This window comes from Nannospalax galili, unplaced genomic scaffold (genome assembly GCF_000622305.1).
Source record: "Nannospalax galili isolate Female #2095 unplaced genomic scaffold, S.galili_v1.0 scaffold63, whole genome shotgun sequence".
Classification (NCBI taxonomy): domain Eukaryota; kingdom Metazoa; phylum Chordata; class Mammalia; order Rodentia; family Spalacidae; genus Nannospalax; species Nannospalax galili.
In genome coordinates, this window is record NW_008355272.1 from 2,007,570 (window position 1) to 2,027,617 (window position 20,048).

The following is a 20,048-nucleotide window of genomic DNA, read 5'->3' on the forward strand; positions in this document are numbered from 1 at the left end:
TAAGGAGCTTGCAATTATTTGTCCTCAGAGTTAACGGCAAATGGAGATTTTACGTTACATGACCAATAAAAGAAAAGCTCATTAAATCTTCCCAGAGGAGGAAGGTCAAGGGGTTAAAGTCAGCTTTATAAAAATAAAATTGTTTGGAGAGTATTTTCAAATGACTCTCCTTGAAGAATTTTTCAGGTAAAAATGCAAAGTAAAGCGAGAGGTTAGGAATAACATTTTATCTTTATCACTTCTCACCAAGAGAGGCTATAACTAAGTGCATAGGACTGTCATGCAACCATTTAACATACACATATTTCTCTACACCAAGGCATTGCATGCGCTCGCACACACACACACACACACACACACACACACACACACACACACGGTACTTACATACATGCAGGCAAACACATACACATAAAATAAAAATAAATAAAGCCGGATGTGATGGTACATGACTTTAATCCCAGCACTCAAGAGGCAGAGGCCAGCCTGGTCTACATAGTGAGTTGCAGGCCAGCTGGTGCTACATGGAAACCCTGTCTCAAAAAAGCAAACAAGCAAAAAAACCAAAATCAAAAAAAAAAATTTTTTTTAAGAGCATGTTTATAGTCACAAGGTCCTAGATAAAAGTCATGGTTTATTGACTTGGGAATCAAGTCTGAATTGGGAGAAACTCTGAATCCTAGGAGTTTTTTTCCCCCATCAAAAAAGGGAAGACTAGTATCTACCTTATAAAAGTTATTATAAAGAATTAAGTAAATATTCAAGAAGCAGATCTCTGTGCGATCAAGAGCAGCCTAGTCTACACAGCAAGGTCCAGCAGCAGGGAGACCCTGTCTCAAAAAAAAAAAAAAAAGTAAATGACCATATAAGAAACATTAGGCAAATGTCTTGAAAAGATCTCTCCAGATTGAAAACATACTATGCTATACTCTAAGCATATGTACAGAAGAACCCTTCTGGAAGACAGCCAAGGAGTTTTGGCCATTCTTAACCAATGACATACAATGTCTTTTAATCCTCAAGAAAGTATCTTAACCAGGCCCAAAACTTCATGAGACCAAATAAATACTCCAACTCTATTTCTCAAGTCTGTTGCCACAATGTTTTCCTAAATGACTTCACAACTGCAAAGTCTCATTTGTAGCTCCTTTGTATTCTAAGTCCAGTCATTCTGTGCAGGGAACCTGAGAGGAAATCTATTAAAAAAAAATTTCCTTCAGCATGTCAAAGGAAACAAATTACCTCCATGCAGTGACACAATGCATGCCAGAAAAGCACCCACTTTAGACAAAACTCAATGGCTAGACCAAGAAAGTATATTTATAGCTAGTACCCAAATCATTCTGAGTTCTTAGAAGTGTTTCATGAGTTACAGAAAATGTCAAATTTGGAGCCTGGTGTAGTAGCAAAAGCCTTTAATCCCAGCACTTGGAAGGCAGAGGCAGGCGGATCTTTGTGAGTTCAAGGCCAACCTGGTCTACATAGCGAGTTCCAGGACAGCTGGGGCTACAGGGAGACCCTGTCTCAAAAAGACAGAGAAGGAAAAAAAAAAAAAAAAAGGAAAATAGTCAAATCTGGGGCTGGAGAGATGACTCAGCAGTTAAGAGAACTGGCTGCTCTTGCAGAGGACCTGGGTTCAATTCCCAGCACCCACACAGCAACTAACAACCAACTTGCAGTAACTCCAGTTCCAGAGGATTCAACGCCCTCTTTTGACCTCCCGAGGTACTTCATAACACAGGTGCACTTACATACACACACCTGTACACATCAATAAAAAATAATAAATAAAATTAATTTTTTTAAAAAAGAAAATGTCGGGCTGGAGAGATGACTCAGTGGTTAAGAACACTGGTTGTTCTTGCAGAAGACCCAGGTTCAAATCCCAGCACCCACATGGCAGCTAACAACTGTCCGTAACTCCAGTCCCAGGGGATCCAACAGCCTCTTCTGACCTCTGTGGGCATTGTACGACACAGGGGCACTTATCTACATGCAGGCAATACATGCATACACATAAAATAAAAATAATAAATAAAAAAATTAAAAGAAAACAAAAGAAAATGTCAAATTTGCCAGGTATGATGATACACATCTTTAATCCCAGCACTCGGGAGGCAAAGGCAGGCAGGCAGACTTCTGTGAGACCAAAGCCTGGTCTACATAGCAAGTTCCAGGTCAGCTGGGGCTACAGGGAGACTCTGTCTCAAAAACAAAAAGGCAAATTTGCAAAACCTCTCATACGTTCACCATCTTTAGTATACCTGTCAATAGCTCACATCTATAATCCTGGCACGCAAGAGGCTGAGATAGGAAGATTGCCATTAATTTGAGGCCATCTTGGACTACTATATACACACTGAATTCTGAATTCTGGGACAGGCTGGGCTAGACTGAGACCCTGGCTTAGAAACGCTAACATGCTGGGGGTGTAGATCAGTTGTTAGTGCTTGCCTAGCATGTTCAAAGTCCTGAGTTTGTGCTACAGCACTGCAAAACAGGGCATGACAGCACACACCTGTAATTCCAGCAATTGGGAGGCAGAGGATCAGGAGTTCAAGGTCATTCTCAGCTATATAGGGAGTTTGAGTCCTATATACAAGAGACCTGCCACTAAAAAAAAAAAAAAGCTTGTTCTACAAGACTGACAAGCCTGAGTTGGATCCCTGGATCCCTGGAACCCATGGTAGAAGGAGAAAACTCCTGAAAATTGTCCTCTCTGACCTCCACACAAGGGCCGTGGCATGTCCACTCCCCTACCTACAAACACACACACACACACACACACACACACAAAATTAAAGAAAACAAATTTCTCATATGAACTTACAACAATGGTGACAGCATGAACAAGGCCCATGCAACCTCAATCTAACAAAAACCAGCACAGAACTGGGGAAATGGGCAGGAGGCCCCAACCTCAGCCAAGGAACTATTGGCAGCTGATGACTGTTGGGTGAGGGAGAGTTGATCTTTCAGGGAGTGACACTAGATAGGCTGACCAGGCTCCAGTGGATGAACTCATACCCACATCGAAGGGATATCTGGATACACAAACTTAACATAAACGACAGAAAAATTTGCCTAATATACATGAGACTCTGGGTTCAATACTGAGTACCTACAGAAACAAAGGGGGAAAATATCATCTCATGCCTCAAAAGTAACTAAGCAGGGGATCAGAGGTTACGCACACTGGCAGCTATTACAAAGGACTGGGATTTGGTACCTGGCACCCACATGGCAGCTAACACCCTCCTGTAACTCCAGTTCCAAGAAATCAGACACCATCTTCTGGCCTCCTTGGCATGACACTGGTGCACTTACACACATGCAGGCAAAACACATTAAAAATAAAATAAAATTAAAATAAATAAAATTAAATAAAAATAAAATAAATAAATCTTCAAAAGTTAACTGAGCAGGGCTGGGGATCACTTACATAGCATGTACAAAGCCCTGGGTATAATCCCCAGCACCGCTGTTAAAAAAAAACTTTACAAGACAATGTATACAAGTCTTGAAATTCACACAACACACTTTCATCACACTATAAATACTATTATCTCTTGACTAATGTCTTTAGAAACTGGAGACATACAACAGATTTCAAAAATACTAATTTTAGCCAGGTATGGCGGTGCATGCCTTCTATTCCATCACTCAGAGAGAGAGAGGCAGGTGGACCTTTGTGAGCTTGAGGCCAGCCTGGTCTACATAACAAGTTCCAGGACAGCTGGGGTTCCAGGGAGACCCTGTCTCAAAAAGACCAAAATAAAATAAAATAAAAATATGTATAGCTAGCTCAATGGCAAAACAGAATCCTTGTCTAGCATAGGAAAGGGCCTAGGATGGATTCCAGCACTTCAAAGAACAAAACTACCAATAGATCTTGAAGCACATAGCTGAGTGGTAGGTTGAGGACTCAACTAGCATGTGTGCTGGTTTGAGGTTTGATCTTTAGCACACTTCAATATGGGAGGAAAGAGAGAAAGAGATGCAGCTCTGTTGGTAGAATACTTGCCTAGCATAGCATGCACAGGGCCCTGGGTTCGATTTCCAGTACCACATAAACCCAGTGTAGTAGCACACACCTGTATTCCCAACACTCAAGAGGTAAAGGGAGGAGGATGGTAAGTTCAAAGTCATCCTCAGCTATGTATTGAGTTCAAGACCATCCTATGTTACTGAGCCCCTGTCTCAAAAAACAAACAAAAAAATCACTATGCTTCTGCTTCTCAAAAGACATTATTAAGAGAATTTAAAGAGTGCTGGGGTGGTGGGTCAGTAAAAGTGTTTGCCTAGCACACAAAAAGCTCTAAGGTTCAATGCCCAGCACAGCATAAAATCAAATTGAGCACATCTATAATCCCAGTTGGGGAGGTAGAAGTAGAAAGATGGTAAATTCTGGGTCATCCTCAGCTACATACTGAGTTCAAGGCCTGTATAACTGTATTAATTCAACTGTGAACCTGAAAATTGACAGCCACTTTTGAAAGAGTTCAAGGACAACCTGGGAAGCATGACACTCAGAGACAGAGGCATGGGGTGGGGGGAGATAAAGAATATAAAAGATCAGCAAGTATTTTCAAATCATAATCACCTATATATAATCAACTTAATTTTTTAAGTGGGCAATTTTGAAGACATTAACTAAAGAATGGCAAATAATCACATGAAAAGATAGTATTATTAGACATATAAAAGAGTTAACATTCTGGACTAGGAGCTGGCTCAGCAGTTAAGAGCACTGGCTATTCTTACAGAGGACTCAGATTTGGTTCCCAGCACTCATATGGCAGCTAACAACCATCTGTAATTCCAGTTCCAGGGGATTCAACACCCTCTTCTGGTTCCATAGGTACTGTACTACTCAAGTACACACATGTGCACACACAAATAAAAACAATTTTTTAAAGAGTTACATTCTATATAATTCCATTTATATGACATTCTTCCCCCACGCTCTGCCTTGAGACAGACAGGGTCTCATGTACTCCAGGGTGGCCTTAACACCCTACAGAGACAAGGATTACCTTGAACTTGTGATCCTTTTACCTCCCCTCCTGAAGTGCAGGGATTATAGGAATTCACCACCATGTCCAGTTTTATGGGGTGCTGGGGACTGAACCCAGGGTTTCCTGCATGCTAGACACTACCAATTGGCTTACATTCTCAACCCTATATAGTATTCTTTCTTTTTTTAAGACTTATTATTTTTATTTATGTGTGCGTGTGAGTTTAAACCAACTATGTGTGTGCAGGTGCTCACAGAGGCCAGAGGGGATCTGCTCTCCTTTGGAACTGGAGTTAATGAGCTGTCTGATGTGGCTGCTGGGAACTGAACCTGGGTCCTCTGCAAAAGCAGTAAGCGTTCTTAACCTCTGAGTCATCTCTCTAAGTCCTCCACATGACATTCTTGAAAAGGCAAAAAAGCCATGAAGAGAGAAAACAGAGCAATAGTTTCTGGAGTATTGGAGTGAAGAAGGGGATTCAGAAGAATCTAGGAGGGCAAAGAACTACTTTAGTTCAAGAAATAAATGAAAATACACATTTACCAAAACTTGGAAGACATTACACTAAAGTAGGAGAATTTTAGTGATTTAATTTTGGTTTCATTTGTTTGGAGGGGGGGTTGTTTTGTGGATTTTGTTTTGTTTTTTTTTTCAAGACAAGGTTTCCCTGTAGCCCAGCTAGCCTGAAACTCGCTTTGTAGACCAAGCTGGCTTCTAACTCAGAGATCTACCTGCCTCTGCCTCCTGAGTACTGAAATTAAAGGTGCACACCACCACCCCTGGCTGAATTTTAGTGATTGTAAAGGATACATTTTTAAAAGAATAAAAATTGAAAAAAAGAAACTAAAAAGACGTAATAATAAACCTTGATCTCACCCTAGTTCTCAAATCTGCATGGGGGGGGGGGTATATGCATCTGTGTGCAGGTACTCATGCTAGTGCATGTCCTGTGGAGCACAGACTGACATTAGATGTCTTCTTCTATCACTTTCTACCTTATTTTTTGAGACAGAGTCACTCACTGAAACTGAAACTCACCAATGGCTAGACTGGCTGGCTAGCAAGCTTCAAGAGTCCTCCTGCCCCTCACCCACCAGCCCTGGGATTATAGGCACAGAGTCATACATGGTTCTCATGCTTGCCTCAGTAAGCACTTTACCCACTGGAGCCATCACCCAGTCCCTCAATTTTTTAACACAACTCTAACAGAGCACATTGACTATACACTAGGAAATATAGTATTGTTAAAATTAAAGGTGAATAACTCGATTTTGTTAGGTAGATTCAAAGATAAGCAAACTACTTACATAAAAGGCCAAAGAGTAAACATTTTCAGCTCCCTGAGTGATAAAGTCATAGACAATGTGTAAACAAATGTGTGTGGCTGTGTCTCAATAAAAACTATTTACAAAAACAGGCAGCAGGACAACACTAAAATTACAGTTCCAGAAAGAAGAGTGCCCCCAAGGGTTGCCTATAGTAAAGTAGACAGAGGTGAGAATTAAAAACCTGTCAAGAGGGAGCAGACATATGAATAATAATAGAACTATCCTGTGTTTTAACCCTGTTAAGTTGTTAAGCATGGATACCTTGTCAAAAAGTCATTAAATTAGCTGGGCATGGTGGCACACACCTTTAGTATCAGTACTTAAGAGGCAGAGACAGGTAGATCTCTGAGTTCCAGGCCAGCCAAGGCGATTCTGCCTCAAAAACAAAACAAAACCTAACTCATTAATTCTATGTGCTTAAAATGGGTACGCTTTGTACATTTTGTAATACCTCAACAAACTTAGTTTTTTAAGTGTACTTGAAATTTCTAGATGACAGTATCAATGACGTAGAAAATGACCTTTGGGCTATAATAATAAATTCAACTTCAGCATAAAGGCTATATGGCCACTACCAAGTTACTCTGGGAGGTTTTCCTCATCCTGAAGTGGGTTAATAATGTCTTATGAATGAAGTAACAAATATTTTAAGAATGAAATGACAAATCTAGGATAAAGTACATCTAGCACATAAGCAATATGCTCCACTGTGAAACTGAGTAAACTCATTTTAAATTTTAAGTATGAAATTGACTGTAAAGATCAAGCACCTACCCTGGCCTCTTTTGAAGACTACCCTATAGTCTTCTGAAATGCTCTGACATTCTTTGTTCACTGTTTATTGTGGTTTCACTTGACATCAAGCACTGGCATCCTATATCAGTTCCTTTGAATCTACAGTGATCTGGGTCTAACGGCAAGCACTAGGAACCAAAATTGTTAAAAAAAATTCTATGACAAATATGCTATAAAAGAAAATATGAGAAGAAACCAAAGTAAAACGAGAAATGTTAACTTTCTCAAGAAAGAAGATGATAGAGGTCTTATAATATTTTAATTACCTTATGGGGGGAATACTAATAAAGCTAATGGGAAGTTTTCCCCTTTGGGGCTGGGAGTTGCATTTTATCCATACCAGTAGCTAATCAAAACATCACCACCACCCAGCACTGTATTGGTGATTCCTGGCAAGTGTTTCTCACAAGAGTAGATTTCAGTTGTCAGGATATTACTTTTTTGTTTTGTTTTATAACCAAAGACATCAAGTCTAAGAAAAATAAAGTGCCTTGCGCAAAATCACACAGCCAATAAATGATAATGTGTGGATGTGAAGTCAGAGCCTGTGGCTCCATATCATACATTTTCAGTGGCGATCACATCAGAGAACCACCTTGGGTTCTAGAACTAAATCTTAACTCTGGGACCATTTCCCTAAACTGACAACTTGGGTTTAAAAGACCAATTAAGTGTAGTATGCCATACTAATTAATTCCTAACTTTTCAGGACTAATTGATTATTTGGGGTAGCGGGAACTAATTCTATGAACAAGTGTGGGCTTATGATCAAAAACTAAAAATTCCTACAGAAGAAACCTAGAGTGCAGCATAAATGGTAAACACCTTATACCTTTCCTCTCTCCCACTTGCCATCCACATCACACAACTTACAAAGAGAAAGCATCCCACTGCCTAACACATACATTCAGACAATCACAGTACTTCAGTACTGTCTGCTGGTCCAACCTCCCAGTAAGGACTGATAAATATGAGTTTGAGGGGCTAGAGAAATGGCTCAGTGGTTAAGAACACTGGCTGCTCTTCCAGAGGACCCAGATTCAATTCCCAGCACCCACACGGCTAAGAACCTCGATAACTCCAATTCCAAGGGATCCGACATCCTCTTCTGGCCTCTGCGGGCCTTGCATGACCCAGTGCACCTACATACATGGAGGCAAAACACTCATACAATAAAATGAAAATAAATAAATCCAAAAAACATGAGTTTGATCTACTTACAATGTCTCCAAAAACCCAAGGGTGGACTAGATGACAATAAAGTTGAAAAGAAGACCATGAAACAAGCCTCTTACTACTAACGGCTTTCTTCTCCTTCCTCAGAAGTGGTAGGCTGGACAGAACACAGAGCATGACAACTACTTCCATATGGATGCTTGTTCTTATCAGTAATTACGATAGATCAAGTCTTTTCAAGTATACTTAAAAGTTAACTCAAAGTCCAAGTTTGTTCAAATACCTTGGTCAGGGATGTTTTTACCTACAATCTTGAGTTTCATCAGGTAAATAGTTTGAACACATTATGTACTCCATTTGGTATTTTAGGAATTCTAAACTAAGTTGGTACAACAGCCTTAAATCAGTGCTTCCTTCTGTAAATAGTGGCACTTTGAAAGGCAAGTGAGTGATGGGCTCAAGTCTCTGAACTGTGCATTTTCTAATACTGTAACTCCCAGTCCTGTTCTACCTTAAGCAAAATTGGGGAATGTCATAAATCTCTGTTTTCAAAACCATGATAAAACAAGGATAGAAAGTTGAACTGACTATAATTCAGATCACTACTACAAGAACTGAAAACAAGCCATCTCTTGCCAGTTCCCAAACTATAGTTGCACAGAATTCTATCATACTAAGCCACTCCAAGTCCCAGTCAAAGGAAGACTAACATGTGGTTAAAAAGATAAAACCGGGGCTAGAGAGATGGCTCAGTGGTTAAGAACACTGACTGCTCTGCAGAGGACCCAGATTTGATTCCCAGCACCCACATGGCAGCTACAAATCATCCTTAACTCCAGTTCCAGGGGAATCCGACACCCTCTTCTGACCTCCGCGGCACTGCACAACACGGCTGTACTCACATGCATGCAGGCAATACACTCATACACATAAAATAAGAATAATAAAATAAAATAGTTTTTAAAAAGATAAAAACCATTATGGTTTCTATCATCCTTCAGTTCAAATGACACCCTTTAAATTATTTTAAATTTTACATTCTTTTTTTTTTTTTTAATTTTAAATTGAGTGCCGTGGTGGTTGTGGAGGTCAGAGCACAACTTTCAGGAATCGGTTGTCTCCTTCCACCATGTGGGTTCTGAGGATTGAACTCAGTCAGGACATCAGGCTTGGTAGCATGTATTTTTACCCACCATGACATGTTATCTATCCAAAAGCATCATTTAAAAAAGAAAATATTCATTTTTATTTTATATACATGAGTGTTTTGCCTGCAATATGTACATGTACCACATATGTGTAATGCCTGTGGAGCTTAGAAGAGAGCATCAGATAGGTTCCCTGGAATTGGAGTTACAAATGGTAGTTAGCCACTATGTGGGTGCTGGGAACTGAACTCAGGTCCTCTGTAAGAGCAGTCAGTGCTCTTAACCACTGAGCCATCTCTCCAGCCCCCAAAAGCACTGTTTTTTAAGAATACTTTTTTTAAAGGTTATTTAAAATTATGCCTACATCTGTGTGTATGTGCACATAAATACACCCCCTCCCCAGGCCACAGGCATCAGGTTCCCCTGGAGCTGGAGTTATAAGCAATTGTGCGTCACTCCATGGGTGCTGGGATCTAAACTCCAGTCCTCTGCAAGAGCAGTATGGACTCTTAACTGGCTGAGCCACCTCTCTAGCCCAGAAAAATACTTTTTAAGCCTATAAAATGTATCAAATTATCAATTTAGCTATCAGGAAGCAACCACTTGCTTAATGTTGAACAGTGGACTAAGTCCCTCATACCATTTCATTTATTCCCAAGAACACAACGTTATTACCCCTTATACAGTAGGAAACAGGCTCAGACCATAAATGATGGACACTCAAGGCTACACCACTAACCATAGAAATCATAAGCATGTGAACTCGAATTCACCTAGCTCCAAACTAGGAGTGTTATTTCCTTCTAAATTGTGCTGCCCCCCAATTTCACAATAGAGGAATGGGCAGAGCTGTGAATGAATTTATCTGTTCAGCAGTTTTAATGGTTTTGACAAGGGGGAGATGAATTTCTAAACTGCAATCTTTTCTGGAAATCCTCAGTGCACCATCCAAATCCCACTTCTTTTCAAGAACAAATCAACAGATGTTCAAAAAGAGTTAAAGAAGCTGGGCATGGTGACACACAGCTGTAATCTAACCCTAAGGAGGCTGAAGCAGAAAGATCTGGAGTTCAAGGTCAGTCTAGACAACAAGGGAAAAAAAGAGAGAAGACTTAAAATTCTTCTCAGCTAAATTTCACCACAGATGTGTAAGTGCATTGTCTTTGTACAGGTCCCCAGAGTTAATGGCTCTCTTATGTGCACTATCACTAACCAGTAAAAGTCACTTCGCCCAACTTAAACCAAAGCTGGATGCCTGCACTCTTAAGACTTTCCTAGAAAAGACAGTACAAATGGAAAAACTGCCCATTGAGGAGTTAAAAGATCAGATCATTTTACTACATAAAAGGGTAGCATGGGGCAAATAAATAAACTCCATAAAATTTAAAACAAAAGTATGTGTGTAACACAGTATCACAACCCAGGGAAGGAAAGCAACTGGTGTACTGGTCACACAATTTTGTAGGCAGAGTCTGTTTACATTATGTCCCTCTCTGACTCCTTCCAAACTGTGTCAACCTCCTTCCCTGCCCATTACCCACCCAGGAAAGGAAAACTAACGACAAAATTGTGACTCCTGGATCCCTGTGCCTTAAGAACATGTTCCTTTGACTTCATCAGGTTAACAAAGTTGGATTTCAAGTAAAGTCAACCCAACCAGGAAAAAAAAAAAAAAAAAAAAAAAAAAAAACCTCTCCACATTATTCACATTTATATGAAAGCCCAAAGCAAAACATCATTTGCAGTGTTTCCTCAAAGAAAAGTTTAACAGATGTCAAAGGTGATACAACCTAAATAACAATAAATGATATGGTCATTTTGTTCCAGTATAAATCAATATGAATGACAGATACTTAAGCTAGTTCCATTTGGGGATTTAAACAGAATTATCCTCACATCAAGGGCAACCAACGGAACGCAGGTGAATGAATGCCGTCAAAACTTTAAAAGGTGAGCACTTAATGCAGTCTGGAAATTCTCAAGAGATGACAGTGTGGGACAGGGACGACACGGATTTATCTCAGATTGATCTCAACTGATGGGAATTCCTTTACAGACAACGACTTTCAAGAACCACAATGCTTGTCCAAGCCTGAACAATCCAAAGGTTCAGAAAAAACTGAATAAGCTGCTTTTGGAAATAAAACAGGGTGAGGATAGAAACCAAAAACAAAACAAAACCCCACATTGCTTTGTCTATCTGCCCAGAGCAATGAACTCTCAAAATAACTTCATTACAGAGCGGAAAAGAAAAGAGTGAACGTCAACGTACTGATCAGTCCAATTATCACTGTGAATTTCTGAGTTCGCAGTACGATCCGGAAATTTAGTATGACCAAATCGCTCAGCTTTACGACGGGGAGGATGACCTCTCCCTTTCACTGAGAAGAAAACTGAGGGTTTCCCCGCCGGCGCTTTCAGCCGGCGGGTCGGCTTGCACACCAGTTCAAAGTGTAGGTGAACCGCATCTACCAAAAGCGGCGTTTCGGAGGGTCAGAAGTGCTCGCTCGACTGAGGTCGCTCGGGACAGTCGTCGCGGACGCGCGGGGCTCCGGGCTCGGGCCGCGCCCCCGGGAGCAGGCGCGGAAAAGGCCCACGGCGCGTGGTGTTTACCCCGCGAGGGCCCGGGGGAGCTGCCCGTTCGCGCTGCCGGGCAGGGACCCCCCAGCGGCCGTCCCTCCGGGAAAAGCCGCTCCACCGCGGTCCGAGGCCTGCCGCAGGGCGTCGGGGCAGACGACACCAGCCGCCCCCACGCCCCCACCCCGCGAGGCCGGAGCGAACGGAGGGTCTGCCGCCAGCCCGCGCGTCCCCGCGCCCCGCAGCTCACTCGCGCGCGCGCCCCGAGGGCGGCCGAGGGGGAGGGGCGGCCGCGCGCGCCCCCTCCTCAGACGAGCAAACTTCCCTCAACTCCTCCACTAAGTTGCGCTCTCACCTTGCGGCTCCCGGGGCTTCCCCGCGTGCCGAGTCGGAGCAGCTCCGCGCCTTGGCCGCGGAAAAGGACAATAGGCGGCCGCTCCCTCGGCGGCGGTGGCTGCGGCGAGGTGCAAGCACGGAGGTCTCCACAGAACCCAGACGCTTCACCTCCTCAGCTCCTGCTCCGCGACCGCCCAGCACAGGGCCCTGCCCACCCGCGCATGCGCCGCAGGCCTCCCCGGAGTGGGCGGGGCACCCCGGGTACTGTCCTCCGGGTCCGAGAACTAGGATTGCACAGCCGAGCTGCCCGTCACGCTCTGTGAGACCAATAGGAAGGCTTCCGAGCAGTCCTCTCTGGTTGCTAAGGAACGGTGAGGTTGACCACCGCTGCTGTCTGGCGGCAAAGTGATCAAAGTCGGGTGGCTGGCAGCTGCTGCTGGTGGAAATGCCCACCCACCTTCTCCTCCCCGCCCCATCTCCGGAAACCGCCCTTCCTTGTGTGCCTGGTACTAACCTAAGTCGAAACACCTACCACGCACTCAAAAGACTGACTCTTGTTTCCCTCATTTCAAATCAAGAAATGGGGTCTTCCTAGTGTCCAAGGTAGGAGACTTGTTGCTAGGTATTCAACAAGTGTATCCGATGGATGAATGGTGCAATGGCAGGATCAAGATTGTCACAGTGCAACCCTGTGAACTTTTGGCTACTCGATCACCCCAAAATCATAGCCTCCCAAGTTGCCATGGACTTCAGAAATCCCCTAGTTGCTTCGAAGAGACAAAGTTGTGGACATGTGCCATTGGTGTCCCAGGAGAGTACATTAGTTGGTACAAGAAGAAACTTCTCTTTGGTAGCTATCTACTTTAATGTGCTGTTAGGGAATATGCCTGTCATGTCAAACCATTGTTCACGGATGTTACTTCTTAGGTCAATAGCAGTTGAAAAGAAAAAAAAAAAATGGTGGGAGGTATAAATGGTAAGTTAAAAGCAGGTTTTATGTGCAGTTCAAGACTAATACCGATTGAAGAACAGTGGTTTCCTAGGGCAAGAATGTTATTGACTGGGTAGGAACAAGACAGAGTCCCTGGAGTGCTGAGTCTGTATTTTGATCTAGATGGTAAACCAAAGCATATGAATATTAAAAAAAAAAATCCAGCTGTTCACTTAAAATGAATGCCCGATGGGGGAAGGGCTCATGATCTTCATTCAGCCTGTAGCTGAGGAGCTATCAACAGCTGATGGTTGCTAGGGGAGGGAGAGTCAGTTTTCTTTAATTGTATAACCCCTAGTAGGTCTCACACCCAAGCAAATATGGACAGTACAAATTGTAATCGGTGGATTATAATTTTTTTAAGAGGACATGAAGTTCGGAAGGGAGTTAGGATGAACCCTGGAGAAGCTAAAGGAAGTATTGGGGGGGTGATAAATATGATCAAAACACGTTATATGTATACATATATGAATTTCTCAAAAAATTAAAAAATATATTAAAAGGAAAGACTAATGCTCTTACTAAAGTCCATTTTTAAAAACACTGACACAGGATATGGCCCCACAAAGAAAAAAAATGCAAAGATGCAAATGACTTCCCTTTGGGAAGCCTTAATCCAAAACAAGCTCACCACAAGTGACAGCAAACCTGAGGAGGGTATTGTAAGTACCCAATGCTTATGCCAGGCACTTCTGTTGCTGAATGCCTTTAACTCTAAGAAATGCCACTGCTCACCCTCTTCCACACTCTAATTTCTTCTTGTCTATATTTCAAAAGTAGCACAAACTGAACATAGTGGCACATTCTTGTAATCCAAGCACTTGGGAGATGGAGGCTGGAAGATCAGGAGTTCCAAGGCCAGCATCAGTTATACACTAAGGTCAATACCAGCCTTTGGGTCCGGGGGGGGGGGTAGGCACAAAGAGAGGAAAGACTAGTCCTGCATCTAGTTCTGCCACAAAGGATCCCACTATGAGATCTGGTCACTCCTTGAGGATCCTCAGTCTCCTATAAAGCAAGGGGCCTAACCCAGAAATAATTTGGACCCTAATGTTTGAATGCCTGCTGATCCCTGCCCTTCTCATCACCTGGCTGATCCACTACAGAGATGGCAGTAATGTTCCTGGCTCACTGTTGTAGTGATTACAGATAATACCATTCCCTGCTTACCACCTCCCTGGGATTTTCAGGGGACTGCAGAAGGTACTGAGAGCTCAGAACTTTTCAAATCTACCTAGAAGTTTTTGTTAAATGTAGATTCTGATTCAACAAATCTAGGATTCTGAGATTCTGCCTTTCTGAAAAAGCTCAGGACTGCTGGTTTAGGACCCCACCTTCAGAGGCAAGGGTCTACTCTACCTTCTCTACACATCCTTACATTATTCAGAACTCAACTTAAGTGTCCTACCCAAAGGAAACTTTCCTTGGCCACTCAGTAATTTTTCAAGAAAATTAAATTGTTTATTGATTCACATGAAAACAGATGATTCACAGGTTTTATTCTCATCTATAATCTTATCTAGAGTCATTGTTCAATTTATATTCAGCATAACAACATTTTCTTTTTGTCATTCTGGAGATCTAACCCGGGGTTTTGCGTATGCTTGGCAAGTGCTCTACCACTGAGCTACATCCCTAGCCCAGTAATTATTTTCATAACTAAATTCTGTGACTTCACTTGGGTCACTTCAAGTACACCAAGATCTTTAAAGACAAATGGCTTCTCCACCCAAGCAGATTGTAAATAATTTTCAGCCTGGCACCACCCTGAAGGAATTCACTGTTGGGGAAGTTTACCAAGATGACCTCACCATGTACTAACTTGCACACAGTTCATTTTTGTTTGTTCTTTGTTTTGGTTTTTAAAGACCCATCTCATGTAGCCCAGGCTGTCCTCAGACTTGCTTGAAAATGATCTTGAACTCCTGACCTTCCTGCCTGTATTTCTCTGTGCTGGAACTGCACCTGCCTAACAGCTTATTTTTAAAAAAAATACTTACTCTGTGTCATGACCAAACTATTACATGTAGCAAGCAACAGGATGGGTAGAGGGGAAAAAAAATATGTGTTAAAACTCTTTGTTGGGGGATGGTGAGTTACCTCAGTGGGTAAAGGCTAGTGCCACCAAGCCTGAAAACCTGAGTTCGGTACTCAAAACGCACATGATAAATTGGGAATGGTGGCCCAGGCCTTTAATCCCACCACTTGGGAGGCAGAGGCAGGTGGATCTCTGTGACATTGAGGCCAGCCTGGTCTCCACAGTGAATTCTAGACCAGCTGTGGCTACGATGATACCCTTTCTCAAACCCACATGGTAGAGGGAGAGAAAAGTGACTCCCAAAAGTTCTTTACTTTTCTTTGAGACAGGGTTTCCTTGTAGCCCCAGCTGGCCTGGAACTCACTATGTAGGCCTCTGCTTTCAGAGTGCTGAGATTAATGGCATATGCTACCAGGCTGGCAGCAGCCAGTGTTCTTAACTGCTGAGCTATCTCTCCCAACCCTGAAAGCTGTTTTCTGATGTCCACAGGAGTGGCATGCACACACACCCTAAAAAAAAATAATAAATGTAATAAAAAATTGTTGGATGTTTTACATAGTCTCCACAGTACAGAAATTATAATCGCCTGTTATACAATTAGCCAAAATTACAGGTTTTTTTTCCTCCGTATGCATGCGAATATTGTCTAAAACATGTCCTGTTTGTTAGGGCTAGGCCTTCCTATTACTACCCTTTCCTTGATCTAAAGTCTGTGTGTCCAGCCTTGCAGGGAGCTGAACACAGTCCAACACATGTAGATGACAATGTCATATCACCATGTCAAAACATTGGACATGGCAGCTTTAAAGTAACCCATTCTCAAATGTAAGCTGCTACTGCCACTGTGGAGTATATGATGGGGATTCCTCAAAAAGCTGGAAATAAATCTACCATAAGACCTGACTAGCCACTGCTGGGTATCTATCAAGAGGAAATGAAATTAACATATCCAGCAGTTCCCTGCACACTCATGTTTATTGCAGCACTACTCACAGTAAAGATATGGAATTAAGACAGGTGTTGGATAAAAAATATAGCACATATGTATGAATATCATCCAGCCATAAAGAAATGTAACCTAGGGCTGGAGAGATGACTCAGTGGTTAAGAGTGTTTGCCACTCTATCATGAGGACCAGCATTCAGATCCCGGCACCCACATCAAGTAGCTCACCAGCACCTGTAACTCCAGCTGTAAAGGATCTGACATCCTCTTCTGGCCTATCTGGCACCTGTACACACACACACACACACACACACACACACACACACACACGCACGCACAAAATAATAATAATAATAATAATAGTAATAATAAATCTCTTTTTAAAATGAAATCCTGTCGTCCATAGCTAAATGGATAGAGCTGGAGGACATTGTGTTAACTGAAATGGATCAGGCTTAGGAAAACAAATATCACATGCTCTCTGACATGTGGAAACTAAAAAAGTTTATCTCAAGTAGAAACCAGTAAAACAGTAATTATCAGAGGCTGTGAAGGGGTAAGGAAGAGGATGTAGAGGGAGGTCACATTATGGGGACCAAAATACAGCTAGAAAGGGGAAATTCCTGTATCACAATAAGGCAACTGTCATTTATAATAAGTTAATGACATTTGATAAGAACTAGAAGAGAGTAGGTCAAAACATCATATATCAAAATGTTAAGGAGATGAAGTGCTAGTTACTATGTGTTAGACCACCACACATTGTACACATATATTGAAATTATCACACCTTCGGGGCTGCATAAGCACACGACTTTGCATTCAAATCCCCAGCACCCATCTAAAAAGCTGAGTGATGTAGCATGCGTCTGTAATCACAACACAGGGGAGGCAGAGACAGGCAGATCCCTGGACCTCACTGGTCAGCCAGCGTAGTCAAATTGGTGAGCTCCAGGTTCAGTAAGAGATCCTGTCTCAGAAATAAGGTGAAATTGCCAGACATTGGTGGCACATACCTTTAATCCCAGCACTCTGGAGACAAAGGCAGGCAGATCTCTATGAGTTTGAGGCCAGCCTGTCTACATTTCAAATCCCAGGCTATGCAAAAATACATAGTAAGACCTTGTTTAAAAGAAAAAAAAGAAACCTGGACTGGAGAGATGTCCCAGTGAATGAGAGTACTGACACCTCTTACAGAAGACCCAGGTTCAGTTCTCAGCACCCACACGGTTGCCAACAACCATCTCCAATTCCAGGAGATTAGAAGTCATCTTCTGGCCTCCATGGGCATTATATGACACAGATGCTCTTACATACGTGCATGCAAAACATTCATACAAATCAAATTTAAAACTTTAAAAAAGAAAACTGAAGTCAGGCATGGTGGCACATGCCTTTAGTACTAGCACTCAGGAGACAGAGGAAGGAGAATCTCTGTAAAATGGAAGCCAGCCTGGTCTACATAGCAAGTTCCAGGCCAACTGGGGCTACAGGGAGACAAAAAAAAAAAAAAAAAAAAAAAACAACAACAACAACAAGTGGCTGCAGAGATGGCTCAGTGGTTAAGAGTACTGACTGCTCTTCCAGAGGACTCAGATTTGATTCTCAGCTGGCTGCTGGGTGGCTAACAACCATTCATGATTCCAGTTCAGAGAATGTGACGTCTTCTTCTAGCTTTCAGGGGCATTGTACACATGAGTGCACTTACATATGCACATAAAATTAAAAAATTTTAAAAAACAGAAAAAAAAAACCCTAAAGAATAAAAAAGAGAACTGAAGAAGACGTCTGCTGTCAACCTCTGGCCTCCACACACATGTAAACACCTGCATGTGCATACACATGAACATATACACACCCACATAGCAGCTAACAATTGTCTGTAACTCCAGTTCTAGGGGATCCAACAGCCTCTTCTGTCCTCCATGGGCATTGCGTGACACAGGTGCACTTACCTACATGCAGGCATAACATTTATATACATAAAATAAAAATAATAAATAAAATATTTAAAATTTTTTAAAGAAATTATCACTCTTTACCCCATAAATATGTCCAATTTTTATCTACTAATTGTTGTATGTTAATTAAAAAGAAAAATAACATTAATCAAAAATAAAGATGCCCTTGCTCACCTATTCCTTCTCTTTCATATTATTTACATTTTTTGGCATCTATTCCAATCCAAATTTACACTGTGTGTCTGCTGGCCATCTCCTGCACTGGGATGTAAACTTCCTGACAACAGCTTCCTTTATCCCTTCCTCTCCTGTACCTTTAACAGTACTTAGTTCACAGTAAGGATTCAATAAAAGTCTTGCATGAATGAATTTGTACACAAAAGCCACTATGAAGCACCTTCAAGCTAATGCCCCTGATACTAAACATTTGTTCTTCAGAGCACACCACAGACTCCACAGAGGGTGCCCCATTTCACAGAGAGGTTTCAGATTTAATCATTCTCACTTTCTCTGAATAAGTTTATAAGCCAGGAAAGATGTCAGGGTCTTACCAAGCAGGGGTAGGATTTTGTAGCTCTGCAGTTGACTTGTATCTTTTGAATTTATTTACAAGATCACAATACCTAAAAACATAACAAAAATAAGCCCGATTTTATTGTCCCTGGCAATACCAAAGCTAAGGAAAAGAAACCAAAGTCAACACAGTTGGAAGAGCACGAGTTTCTGTTGAGATCCATGGTTCCTGAAATGTCTACTCTTGTAAAAGAAAGTACTGGAACAAACTCATCCCAGAGTTCTTGTTGTGCAGAGCTGGACATTTTCTTGCTTTTGTGGTAGAAATAGTATCCTGATGTTGCTTTGTGAGCTTCTACTTTCACGCTCTAGTTTGGTGTGAAACCAGTTTTGCCACAGTTCCAATTCCCTGATCTCAGCATCTAACCCAAACCTCAGCCAGCCAATAGATGTATCCTATCCACAGGCCACAGTGATTAGGTCAGAATTGGATAGAGGACCCCAAACATGCCAATCAAGGCAAGAAAACTAAATTTCACACACACACACACACACACACACACACACACACACACACACACGGAATCTTTGACAGTACTATGAGAATATGCCTATCAGCACCTTGTCAGATTTAGGAAAGAACATGAAGAATCTCTAAGAGCCAATGTAAGAGAAATGAACAAAAAACAAAAACAAAAACACACACACAAAAACAATGTCTTGGTGACCTTGGTTGAACTGCCGAATCCAACAGTAGCAGAGGTGGGAACAACATCATAAAGATTTTCAGTTGATTAAGCCTATAAAGTCAGTGGGACTTTCCACTACTCTAGATCCATAAGTTTAACTGATACACCACTCAGGAGCTGGTGATGCCTGATCAGTTCCCTGACCTCAATAACTGTTGAGAGTTTACTGTGTGTCAGTCTTTAAGTTTGGTCCTGGTGAAGAATAAAGTTCCTATCCTCAAGGGACTCACTGTCAAGTGAGGGAAACAAGCAGACAAAACAAAGATCAAATGTGTAAGTGCTTTGAAAAAAGTAAATGCGGAGGGCAGGAGGCACAAGGAGGAGCGCTTCTGGTTAGAGGTGGAAGTCTGGGAAGGTGTGCTGGATAGCTTTAGTGTCAACTTGACACACCTGGGTTGAGGGAGGCTCAATTGGGGAATTGCCTCCATTGGACTGGCCTGTGGCCATGTCTGAGGGGCATCTTCTTGATGAGTGAT

General features: G+C 42.1%; 1 protein-coding gene across 7 annotated transcripts in view; it reads right to left on the reverse strand.

Annotated features, from left to right (window-relative positions):
• The window catches only part of Akap13 (A-kinase anchoring protein 13), a 370,808-nt gene extending 358,241 nt beyond the window's left edge, over positions 1-12,567 (reverse strand). For all 7 annotated transcript variants that reach the window (XR_003846961.1, XM_029555684.1, XM_029555683.1 and 4 more), the window contains exon 1: positions 12,395-12,567. The gene's annotated coding sequence lies outside the window, so the exon portion shown is untranslated. The remainder of the gene's footprint in view (positions 1-12,394) is intronic.
• Positions 12,568-20,048: the final 7,481 nt, after the last annotated feature.